Source organism: Ostrea edulis, chromosome 7 (assembly GCF_947568905.1).
Source record: "Ostrea edulis chromosome 7, xbOstEdul1.1, whole genome shotgun sequence".
NCBI lineage: Eukaryota > Metazoa > Mollusca > Bivalvia > Ostreida > Ostreidae > Ostrea > Ostrea edulis.
Genome location: NC_079170.1, coordinates 6,286,616 through 6,298,783, shown reverse-complemented (window position 1 = coordinate 6,298,783; position 12,168 = coordinate 6,286,616). Strand labels below are relative to the sequence as shown.

General features: G+C 37.0%; 1 protein-coding gene and 1 pseudogene across 1 annotated transcript in view; both read right to left on the bottom strand.

The window, feature by feature from the left end:
* Nucleotides 1-4,532, bottom strand: part of LOC125655242 (E3 ubiquitin-protein ligase TRIM71-like) — a 21,194-nt gene extending 16,662 nt beyond the window's left edge. Inside the window, exon 1 of the mRNA XM_056143132.1 lies at nt 4,408-4,532. The gene's annotated coding sequence lies outside the window, so the exon portion shown is untranslated. The remainder of the gene's footprint in view (nt 1-4,407) is intronic.
* LOC130047755 (uncharacterized) overlaps nt 1-12,168 on the bottom strand; it is a 15,403-nt pseudogene extending 3,235 nt beyond the window's left edge.

Genomic DNA, 12,168 nt, shown 5'->3' with positions numbered 1-12,168 from the left:
TATCTGAAGACTTTCCATATATATTTGCATGTAAAACCTTAGTTTCTATTATGGCCCAAACTATCCTTTGCAAACTTGAATCTACACTATGTCAGAAAGCTTTCATGTAAATGTCAACATCTTTGGCCCAATAGTTCTTGAGAAGAAGATTTTTAAAGCTTTTTCCTATATTTGTATGTAAAACTGTGACCCCCCCCCCCCCACTTGTGGCCCTATCCTATCCCCCGGGGGCCATGATTTGAACAAACTTGAATCTTCACTATGTCAGAAAGTTTTCATGTAAAATTCAGCTTTTCTGGCTCAGTGGTTCTTGAGAAGAAAATTTTTAAAGATTTTTCCTATATATTTGTATGTAAAACTTTGATCCCCTATTGTGGTCCCATCCAACCCCCCGGGCCCATGATTTGAACAAACTTGAATCTGCATTATGTCAGGAAGCTTTCATGTAAATCTCAGCTTTTCTGGCTTAGTGGTTCTTGAGAAGAAGATTTTAAAAGTTTTTCCCTATATATTTGTGTGCAAAACTTTGCTCCCCCCTTGGGGCCCAATCCTATCCCCGGGGGCCATGATTTGAACAAACTTGAATCTGCACTATGTCAGAAAGTTTTCATGTAAAAATCAGCTTTTCTGACTCAGTGGTTCTTGAGAAGAAGATTTTTAAAGATTTTTCCTATGTATTTGTATGTAAAACTTTGATCCCCTATTGTGGCCCCATCCTGTCAAGCTAAGGGTTCTCAGGATATGGAGTAGACAGTATATTCCAATGTCCAGTTTGACCCTTGACCTTTGACTAATGTGATCTGAAAATCAATAGGGATCGTCTTCTCCTGAAGACGTACCAGTGTACCACGTTTGATGTCTGTCAAGCAAAGGGTTTTCAAGATATTGAACGGACAGTATATTCCTATGTCCAGTTTGACCCTTGACCTTTAAACATGTGACCTCAAAATAAATAGAGGTAATTTTCTCCTGAAGATGTACCAGTGTACCAAGTTTGATGTCTGTCAAGCGAAGGAATCTCAAAATATTGAACGGACAGTATATTCCTGTCTAGTTTGACCCTTGACCTTTGACCATGTGACCTCAAAATCAATAGTGGTCGTCTTCTCCTGAAGTCGTATCAGTGTACCAAGTTTGATGTCTGTCAGGAAAGGGGTTCTAAAGATACTGAGCATACAGTATATCCCCATGTCAAGTGTGACCCTTGACCTTTGATCATATGACCTCAAAATCAATAGGGGTCATCTTCTCTTGAAGATGTACCAGATAATCAAGTTTGATGTCTGTCAAGCAAAGGGTTCTCGAGATATTTAACGGACAGTATATTCCTATGTCCAGTTTGACCCTTGACCTTTGACCCTGTGACATCAAAATCAATGGGGGTCATCTTCTTCTGAAGATGTACTGGCGTACCAAGTTTGATGTCTGTCAAGCAAAGGGTTCTCTAGACATTTAACGGACAGTATATTCCTATGTCCAGTTTGACCCTTGACCTTTGACCTCAAAATCAATGGGGGTCATCATCTTCTGAAGATGTACTGGCGTACCAAGTTTGATGTCTGTCAAGCAAAGGGTTCTCTAGACATTGAATGGTCAGTATATTCCTATGCCCAGTTTGACCCTTGACCATATGACCTCAAAATCATTAGGGGTCATCTACTCCTTAGGATGTACCAGTGTGCCAAGTTTGATGTCTTTCAAGCAAAGGGTTCTCAAGATATTGAGCGGACATTATATTCCTATGTACAGAGTAGATTGACCCTTGACCTTTGACATTTTGACCTGAAAAACAATAGGGATCCTTTTCTACTCATAACTAACCCACATATGAAATATCATTATCATCAAGTGAATGGTTCTCAAGATATTGAGCGGATAACATATGGTCTACAGACCGACCGACCAACCGACAGACAGACCGACCGACCGACAGGTGCAAAACAATATGCCCCCTCTTTTTCAAAGGGGGGCATAAAAAACAAATTACAATTGACACACACTCACACACACACACGTGCTCAGACACAAAATAGGATTAAAGTGTGATAATATATTTATAAGATTGGGGGCGAGTTGTCTCATTAGAGAGGGGGCGAGTTGTCCTGAGAAGGGGCGAGTTGTCCAGGATTCTTCTGCATTGTAGCACATTTAAATATTTGAATGAGATTTCACACATTTATAAATTTGGAAAATCACACAAGTGGTCTAATAAATGATAGAATTAATACTTTTTAAATAAATAAAATGAGCATTCAGGTCAAATAACATTTACTTAAATTATATTGTTTTATAATTCTATCTATGCTTTTAAATAATTCATTTCATATTACAATTTTTGTTAATACTGGCCGGAAAACGTACTGAGAATGTCATTTTTAGCTCACCTGACCCGAAGGCTCAAGTGAGCTTTTCTGATCAAAAGGTTCTGTTGTTTGTCATTGGCGTCATTGTTGTCGTATACTTTTCACATTTTCATCTTCAGAAGATTTTCAAAGGTTTTCCCTATACACTTGTATATAAAACTGTGATCTCCTATTGTGGCCCCACCCTATCCCAAGGGGTCCTGATTTTAATAAATTTGAGTCTGCACTTTGTCAAACAGCTTTCATGAAAATTTCAGCTCTTCTGGCCCAGTGGTTCCTCATCTTTCCTTTGATCTTTTACATATATACAAACACTTGGCTTTAGAAACTCTGTATATGTCTTGTATAGTGTATGTGTATTGTAAGGATTTTCTGCTTTAATACCATGCTCCCTTCTACCACAGGTGTGCCCTTTGAAGTAGAAAAGGTGTGAAAGAAGAACCCTAAATAAGCTTGCACTATACACACGGTGACACCCTATCTTGTACAGCTATTTACAGAGCACTGAATGATAATTATAACTATTGATCTGAATAATGATTATAATTAAATTTTTAATCGAGCTGTGTTACTGCAAAGTAGTACTTTATCAATAAAAGCAATTATACATCATGTGTCAATTTATATTATCAAAGAAAAATGTAAATGACTTTTTATAATATAATTTGCAGTGAAAAGTGTCTGATGACTGCATGGTTATATGATTGCACCTTAAATAAGTATTGCATTTGAAATAAAGGTACTTATAAGCTGAACTCTTTTCATTATTCAAATGTGAGCAACCAAATCATTGCTAGCCAAAGTGATATAAGCTAAACTAAGACAATTGATATATTATATATGACGACATATTTGGAAAGATAAATCTAAGTTTGTCAAAGCACAGTGCTAAAGATAGCTATAGGATAGATTATATAGAAAATACTATAATATCAATATTCATAATGGTCATCACCGTGAGAAAGAGCAAAAGCATACTTAATTTTGAAGCAAATAAACCTCTTTCATATCATCAACCCCATTCACATTTTTTTTTACAATGCATATATTTTATATTATTCACTCATATACTTCTGAATAAGCACAATTAAGTCCTGAACCCAATTAACATTTATGAATGTTTTATAATATTTCTTTCTATATATTTAATTTCTTTTTTAATTTTCAAATTGGTCATTATATCTTTCAATTATTTGACTATAATTACACCAAAATAAACCATTTATAAATCCATATTTCTTTTATTTTTTTATTATTTTTTTTTTTTTACATTTGAATCGTATATAAAATAAACCTGATTTAACATTATGTCTTCATCACCAAAATCTTAGATGATATAATGATTGAACTGACCCATTATGGAATTAAATCCAGCTGAATATGAAAGATGCTGTACACTCACTATACACAGCAGAAATAATAGATAGAATCAATTGTAACCGATTGTTCAGATAGGAAGAGGTCATAATCACAGGTAGCAATAGCTACAGGTAATCGGAGGCGTGGACATGTTACATTCTTGACCAATCAGCTGCATCCAACAGATTAATTTAACTTCTGTACCCATTGTACCCTAGGTTATGTAAAACCACCTCATGTAATTCTTACTTTCAATTTCCATACGATTGTGCTGTACCCTTTCTGTAACTTTTGTATAAAGGAATATAGAGCATGTAACCTAGGGTACAAAAGAATCACTTAAAAACAGAGTCCTTATTCCTTGCCATATATGTAGATTCCTTATCTTATTATGTCAAAAACATGAAGAGGCTCCTGGCCGTGGGCATTTCGGGTGTATTTTTCATAAAATATGTAACTTCAACGTGTTGTATTTTCTATGCAACCTTAAATACCCAAAGAATAGAACATTCACAAATACGAGGGAGAAGGGGGGTGGGTTGGTGGGTTACCGGAAGTCCCGTTCACAACCCGTGTCACCAGTCTGTAAAATGTTTTGATTGCATGTCCATTAATCAAGTACTGAAATGAGAAGATTGATTTTTCATTAGCCTGTCATAATCTGACTATGATATATACCACCTACCAAAATATTTCAGGGAAACAACTGCCCCCTGCAACCAAAGTTATTCAGTAGCCTGTCTATCATGTCCTTAGTCCGTATAAATTTGCTAACATTCTTTCACCAGAGGGCGCTTCAATTAGATTTATCGCTTATTTTCGCTTCCAACATCGAACCCGACCATATATACCGCATTTCATGAAAACTTTAAAAACAACACCCTACACGATGTTTTCTGTTTATTTCTACCCGCAAACAAGATTAACCTCATATCCAAGTGTTCTTCACATGTTTGTAATCTACCTAGATGCACCTCAGGAAGTAGTCTAATCAGATATACAAAAATTAAGGGAAAAAAAAAAAAAAAAAAGACACGCATAAAAAAATCTTTTAGATATATGAAACTACAAATGATTAATTTCATTTTGATTGGACACGTGTGCTATTTATTTGCTTCTCTGTCTGGTTACTTTAATATTATGCTTATTTAGTAGGGGTAGTTCACGTCATTGTGCTTTTATACGCTTATCTAGCAGGGGGGTACTTCACGCCATTGCGCTCTTATATGCTTATTACGGAGGGGTACTTCACACCATTGCGCTCTTATATGCTTATTACGGAGGGGTAGTTCATGCCATTGCTCTTTTATATGCTTATTACGGAAGAGTACTTCACGCCATTGCGTTTGATATGCTTTGAGCGAGTCAATCATGAATGTCTGATGATTGAGTCTCGCTAATAACACCGGTGACAATGCAAATGAAACAAAACTTAAATATTGCGAGCATGTCCATATATATACGTTATCTTTGTCACAACCTGTAAACTCTTAAACTGTTTGATATTGCTTCGCGGCAAGGAATACGTATAGGGTCAATATAACTCTTATTACATGTACATAACTGCAATGTTCTTTAGTTTTTGAGGGGATCACATTTATAAACAAAGATACAAGCATTTGGTACCAATATGTTTTCTCCTGCGTTTTTCTGAATTTAAATGTAAAAACCAATAAGATCACGGAAACTTTGTGAATGAATCAAGTTGTGTTTCGTCATTCAGACAAATCATTGTTAGTATAAATTCTGAATTGTTCTGTCATCTTTCATGTTTTTTTTATCAATGTTATATACTGTATCTAATGTATGAACAAGGAGTGCAATAAATTGATATTCAATGTTACTGTATTAGATAACATATATGTCATATAAATAGGTGGGGTGGGGGTGTATTATTTTAATGAAGTTATGTTCTCGAAAAAATAGCATGGCAGAGGTGAAGATAACGAACAATTTCATAAAGCGTTTAAAGAATGTGAAATCGGGAACAGACTCGGACTCGTGAAAACACCAGATTTGGGACTATGTACCAAGGAGGAGTAAGCATCTCCTGTTAACCGGTAACACCGGTCATGGACCCTCTAATTTGATTTGGTATACGGAATAATTTATAAGGTCTCTTTGAAAAGAACAATCTAACACTGTAGGAAGCACGTCGGACAACACTCTGTATGAAGCACGTCGGACAACATTGTGTAGGAAACACGTCGGGCAACAGAAACACGTCGGGCAACAGAAACACGTCGGACAACAGAAACACGTCGGACAACATTCGATTTTCAAAGCATTGGTATTAGAAAACATCGTCACCGAGATTATTCTGAAGTTTTGTAAGATTTTTTGTTTTTTATTTAAGTGTTTTTGTACACACATTGATTCTAGCTGTTTTGGTGTCTGAATGAAATATCCCGGGCGAGGAAGACTTTCACTCAAGGTTGGTTATATTACAGGATAGTGCATATTGACTCAGACAACAAACAACACACAGGCACAACAATATTGTTGGTGTTCCAGTATGATGTTATTCTACTATATTTAACAAACGTTCATATCTAGTGGGGTTAGGGTGCACATATAAACCGAGAAATAGAAAAGATTTTTGTTTTGACGCAGATTGTTTCTGTCTTAGACAATGCAGAACAAAATTATCAAGCTGTATCCATGTTACATGTATTTCCCTCACTCTTACAATCTGTGTTAAAGACTCATCTCATGATCGTACGGTCAGTGAAAATGTGGGCGGAGCCTAATCTAAACGGATGTTATTTACTTGGAGTGGCTCGGGTCTACCAAGGTGTTAATTGCTATATCCCATGACACTCAAAGAAATACACAGAGACAGATGTGATCCAGACAGAACATGGTAGAAATTTACCTGTCCATGCTTTTTTATAGTTTTGATACACACAGGACCTGTCTCAGGGACCTCTGCAGAGTTCCTGTGGTCATATTTTTTTTAACTAATAGACAAATACTTCTGATACTCATATTTTCATCCATGTCTTAAAAGGAAGTCAGCGTTTATGACGATGTAGAGTACATCCTTAATTAAGTTTATTCTCAGTTTATGGTCTTGGGGCCCAGTCTCAGGGGCTGATCCAGGAATTGCTGTTACGGGGGGTGCCACTTTGTGAGGCTGGGGGCCGCCTTGAGGCCAAAGTGGGTCCTGGATTTTACAGATTTTATAGGGCTTGAAATATGTCTCCTATTTAGTCTTTTGTACTATTATCTATCATTTTTTTATAAGATGAAATTAATAAAATTACACAAATTTTAAGGGTTTTTCGAAAAAATTAAGTTCTCCCATTAAAGTAATTCAAGAAATCAAAAGATTTTATCATTCATTTCTCCGGGAGTGGAAGAAATCATTGCTTCTTTTATCGTTTAGTACATTTTAGGGGGATGGGGGCACCCCCTCCCCTTAAATCCGCCACTGCGTCTGGTGTGTGACTTGAATGCAACTTTCCTGGCGTTCTTGACAGCTGATCAGTATCGGGAATGTCGAGTCCGATCTTGATAACGTCGAATATTACTACAATACCAAAACCCCTACTCCTGCGACCATCAAATTTACAATATTGGTAAATGACTATCTGCTCTTTCTAAATACCCATTTAGTTTTAATTTAGTACCAATAACACTAAAGAAGATCTTTTACACAAAAACACTATATGCATGTACCAAGTCTGGCCCCACCCTGGGCAATGTGATTAAAATTAGATGTTAGATCCGCTCACATACTCGCTACACAAACAGCGAGTATGTGAGCGGATCTAACATCTAATTTTAACTAGATTGCACCCTGGGGTCAGAACATCTACCCCGGGGATCGTGTTTACAATTTTGGTAGAGGCTTTCTTCCTGTACACCACTTAGAAGAATTGAAAAACAAAATTAAATTTTTGGCCGTGTTTGTCCAGCCTAAGGCCCAGGAATCCCGAAATGTATTATTTATGTCCAAAAGATGGCTTCATACCAAACATGAAAAGAATTGGAAAGGTAGTTTTCATGAACTTTAATGGTACCTTCACACTGACGGATGTTTCTTACAGATCCTTACGTATTCTACAAATCCGTAAAAATACACGGATTGTTTCGATTTAGACACTTTAAAGTGCTATTTAAGAACATTTTAAGAGTATTTACGGGCCATTTACTGTTGATTACGAGTTCTTGCGATGCATTTACGGCACACATATACGATATGTTCCGAGTGAACACGGATAAATACGAGCAAATTACGACATTTAACGAACTTTTTAGGGATTGTTACGAGTTTATTACGGAAATATACGATTTAGCTTAGCTTTTACGTGTAAATCACGACCTGTTAACGTGTTGGTAACGTGCTGTTACGAATAGTTAGGAGTTAGTTACGATTGTTTACGTTTTTGACTCAAAAGTGTTCGCAATTGGCTTTGTATTATCATTCGACAACTGACATTACTTGTAACAGCATGTATGTACATTGTATGCAAGATGTGTAACTTCTTTCAAGATGTCTTGATAACAACTGAAAGAAACTGTCAGATTTTGCGTCTTTTATACTTTTTTTTTTATCGTAAAGTTTAAGTATGTACTCGTAAAGTAATCGGGTCTATACGTAAAGTGCTCGTAATGACTCTGAATAATCCGTAAAGCGATTGTAACACGACGTGAATGAAATCGTAAATATCACTTAGGCATTCGTAGTAATCCGTAAACAACTCGTAAGCTATCCATAACATATCGTAAACTAACCGCAAAGATTCGTAAAAAAAAAAAATAAAACCCAAACTTTTTACGAGTGTTTTATGAATTCTTACGAGGCCTTTACGTGTTCTTGTGACCAGTTTACGATACTTACGGATTATTACAAGTTATTTACGGAAAATGAAATCTGTAGACAATCGTGAAATTTTTTTTGACATGTCAAAAAATTTGCCCCTACTTTCACGGATCCTTACGAGTGTGTGCGAGTTGTTACGAGTTATTAACGGATACCGACGAGTAATTTACGAATGCTTGCGATTGACTACGAGTCGGAGATCCGTAAGGACTCGTAAGAAAAATCCGTGAGTATGAAGGTGGTATAATAAAATTAAGAATTTAAAAATGTTCAATTGTTAATTGATGACAATCGATTGCAATAGGTCAACCGAGTTAAGTGATCGAAAGATTGAAGGGAAAACGTGCTATTTTTGAAAGTCAACAAGATTGATTGATTGCATCTTGTTTAATGTCTGTGTCAAGAATTTTTCACTCTTATGGAGACGTCACCAAGACCGGTGAAGGGCTTCAAATTTAGGCCTATGCTCGGCGCTTTCGGCCATTGAGCAGTGAGGGTTCTTTAGTGTGCCACACCTACTGTGACATCCGTTTTTAAAGTCATCTCCGAGGACCCGTGATATGTAACATGGCGGGTGTGACTAGTCAACGAAGGATGCCTAATCCTCATAGGCACCTCGGGTGGGTCCTAGGGGTCCGTGTTCGCCCAACTATCTATTTTGTATTGCTTATGGGATTTATGATAGTATCACTGTTCGTTATCTTCACCTTTCATTCATACCTGATGCCGAGCATTTGGTGATGGAACTGTCACCACATGTTTTACCGACTTAGGGATTCGAACCCTCACCTTCCGCAAGCGGGCCGAACGCTCTATCTCTAAACCACAAAAGGATGATAAAACTTTATTGCCCATTTTCTTGAGAACCAAAAAAGAATGGGACATAGGAATTTATTTGCAATCTGCAATAATGAATGACAATATTGCATATGGAATCGCTACAATCAGCTATTCAAATGATGGCAAAAAATGATTACATGGCTTCCATATAAGGTATTCACTGCATAACAACCATGTTTCATATCTAGTAAATGGATGATGGGATTTTTGTAATCATAGTATCAAAAATGAAGGACTCATCAAATAAAAATAATCCACAATTGTCAAAATTCACTTCGAAAATAACATTGTAGTCTTTGGGAAGAGCATGTTCTATCAAAATATATTTAAAAGGAATTATATTTTCATACAAATCTCTTGGTAGAAAGTTACATACACTTTCTCTGTATGAAAATATGAAACACTTTCTCTTTATGAAAAACAAAATAATCATTTACCATACACATTTTTAGAAAATTTAATTTTTTCTTATTTTAACAAAAGACAAAAAAGTCTCACCGCCGTAGTGGCCTCGAGGTTAGAGCATTCGCCCCGCATGCGGAAGGCGACAGACCTAAGTCGTTAAAACAGGTAGTGACAGTTCCATCCCCAAACGCTCGGCATCAGGTGTGAATGTCGCGGGTCCTCGGAGATGACCTTAAAAACGGATGGCCCGTGTCACAGTAGGTGTGGCACGCTAAAGAACCCTCACTGCTCAACGGCCGTAAGCGCCGAGCATAGGCCTTTTGAAGCCCTTCACCGGTCTTGGTGACGTCTCCATATGAGTGAAAAATTCTAGAGTAATCAATCAATCAAAAAAGTCTCAAGTGCAAAAAGGTAAACTTCTAATCATTTACCAGCCGTGTGAATTTCCTCTGCCAAAACGGCATAAAACCATAATCAATCAATCAATCAAAAATTGTTCATTATCCTTCCTTTATACATTGAAAAACTTAAAAGATGCATATTACTGCATCCTGGTTGCTGAAAAATATCAGAAATACTTAAAATTCAGTTGGAAATCAAAACTTTATATGTATACAGCTGAGCATGTCCAATGGGTCTTTGCATTAGTACAAGAATATTTACTACAATTCTGAAAGCGATATTTTCAACACTGAGATATCAAGGATACTATTGAAGATATTTGATTTTCTTCACATTTCCTCTATAAACCTCAGCAACAAACAAGTTGTCACTTTTGTCCACACATAAACCTAATGGGTTCTTCATATCACAGTTATTTATATAGCGGAGGAACTGTCCATTCTGGTCCAGGATGTGGATACAGTGGTTATCAAGGTCTGCTGTCAGGATCTGACTCTGACTGTCTGTTGTGATTCCACAGAGTATGAATGCTTTGTTTTTGGTAGTAGAAGAATGACCAGTGTATCTGAATCGAAGTTTTCCAGCCTGATTGACCACCACTACTGCACCAGCTTTATAGTCAGCCACACAGATATCCAGGTTTCTATTCTCACTGATGTATTTAATATAATTATTTCCTGAATATAGAGGCTTCCCCTCATCATCATACTGGATTGTTTGTTTCTCTGTGGAACCTGAGTAACGGACAACTTTGGATTGTGTTTCATCATCACTGCACATGGTAACCAGGAGATCACCAGAGGAGGTGACACAGAGATTTTTGGGTGTCCAGCCCTGTAGTCTGATCACCTCCTCTGTCTGCACACTCTTCACTTTATTCACAGTCTTTGTTTTCAAGTCAGAGTACAATAGATCCCCATCACTTGTCACTGCTATATCACGTGGCCATTCCCCTGATTTTGTTTTGATTGTATTAATAACTGTACCTTGAATATTAAAGCATTTCATATCACTGACTTCTGCACTTGTCCAGAATTCTTCTTCACTTAGACAGGTAACACTGTGGAGTTTTTCACACCCAGTATTTATTGTAGTGACAAGCTCTGGTTTGTCCATCAGTTCTTTGGGTGAGGTTTCTGCTTTCTTCAGTGTGTAGCCATTGACATCTGTGGTATATGATAATGGTATGAAAGATCCCAGTGACTTGTAAAGCTGTTCACTGTCTATCGTGTTTGGACTAAATGTAGGCAGTGAGACTCGGACTTTGGGAGGAAGTTTTCTGAATTCTTTGTTTTTGGATCTGTATTCCATGGTAACAGACACTTCATTGGATTCCTCCATTTCCTTCAGAGTAATCAGGGATTGCTCAATAAGGGACTCTATCTGCTTAATTTCATCCAAATGTTTCTTCAGAATTTCCAGGTGTTTGATTTTCATCTCTTCTATTTCATTTTTCATTTTGTTGATGACATTGTCAATTTCTTTGTGCCATTCCTCGCCATGTTTTGTGACTACTCTTGTGAATTTCACATATTCTCCATCCAAGTTGGTTATTTGAGTTTCTAAATCAGTGACCACTTCTTCATATGTTGGAGAAATGATGTTTTCTATCTCCTCTGAATCTTTGGCAATGCCTGCTTTTCTTTCATTGTAGATTTCAGAAAGAATTGAAAATGTATGACCCTTGTGTTTGTCTGCAGATACAGCACACATTGAACAGACAGAAATGTCACATTCCTTACAAAGGAATTCACACACTTTGTTTTGATGTGTACTACACTTTGGATAAATCAAGGTAGATTTTCGATTTTGGAATGGGACCACTTTGTGTTTTTCATAGTCATCAGCAATGTGTTTTCCTATACAGGCAAAGCACAGGTTGACGTCGCAGAAATCACAGTACATCTGTACTATAGCTGTCTCACAAAGGTCACATCAGACAACATCTTGGGCACTGCGGCGGGGGTCCAT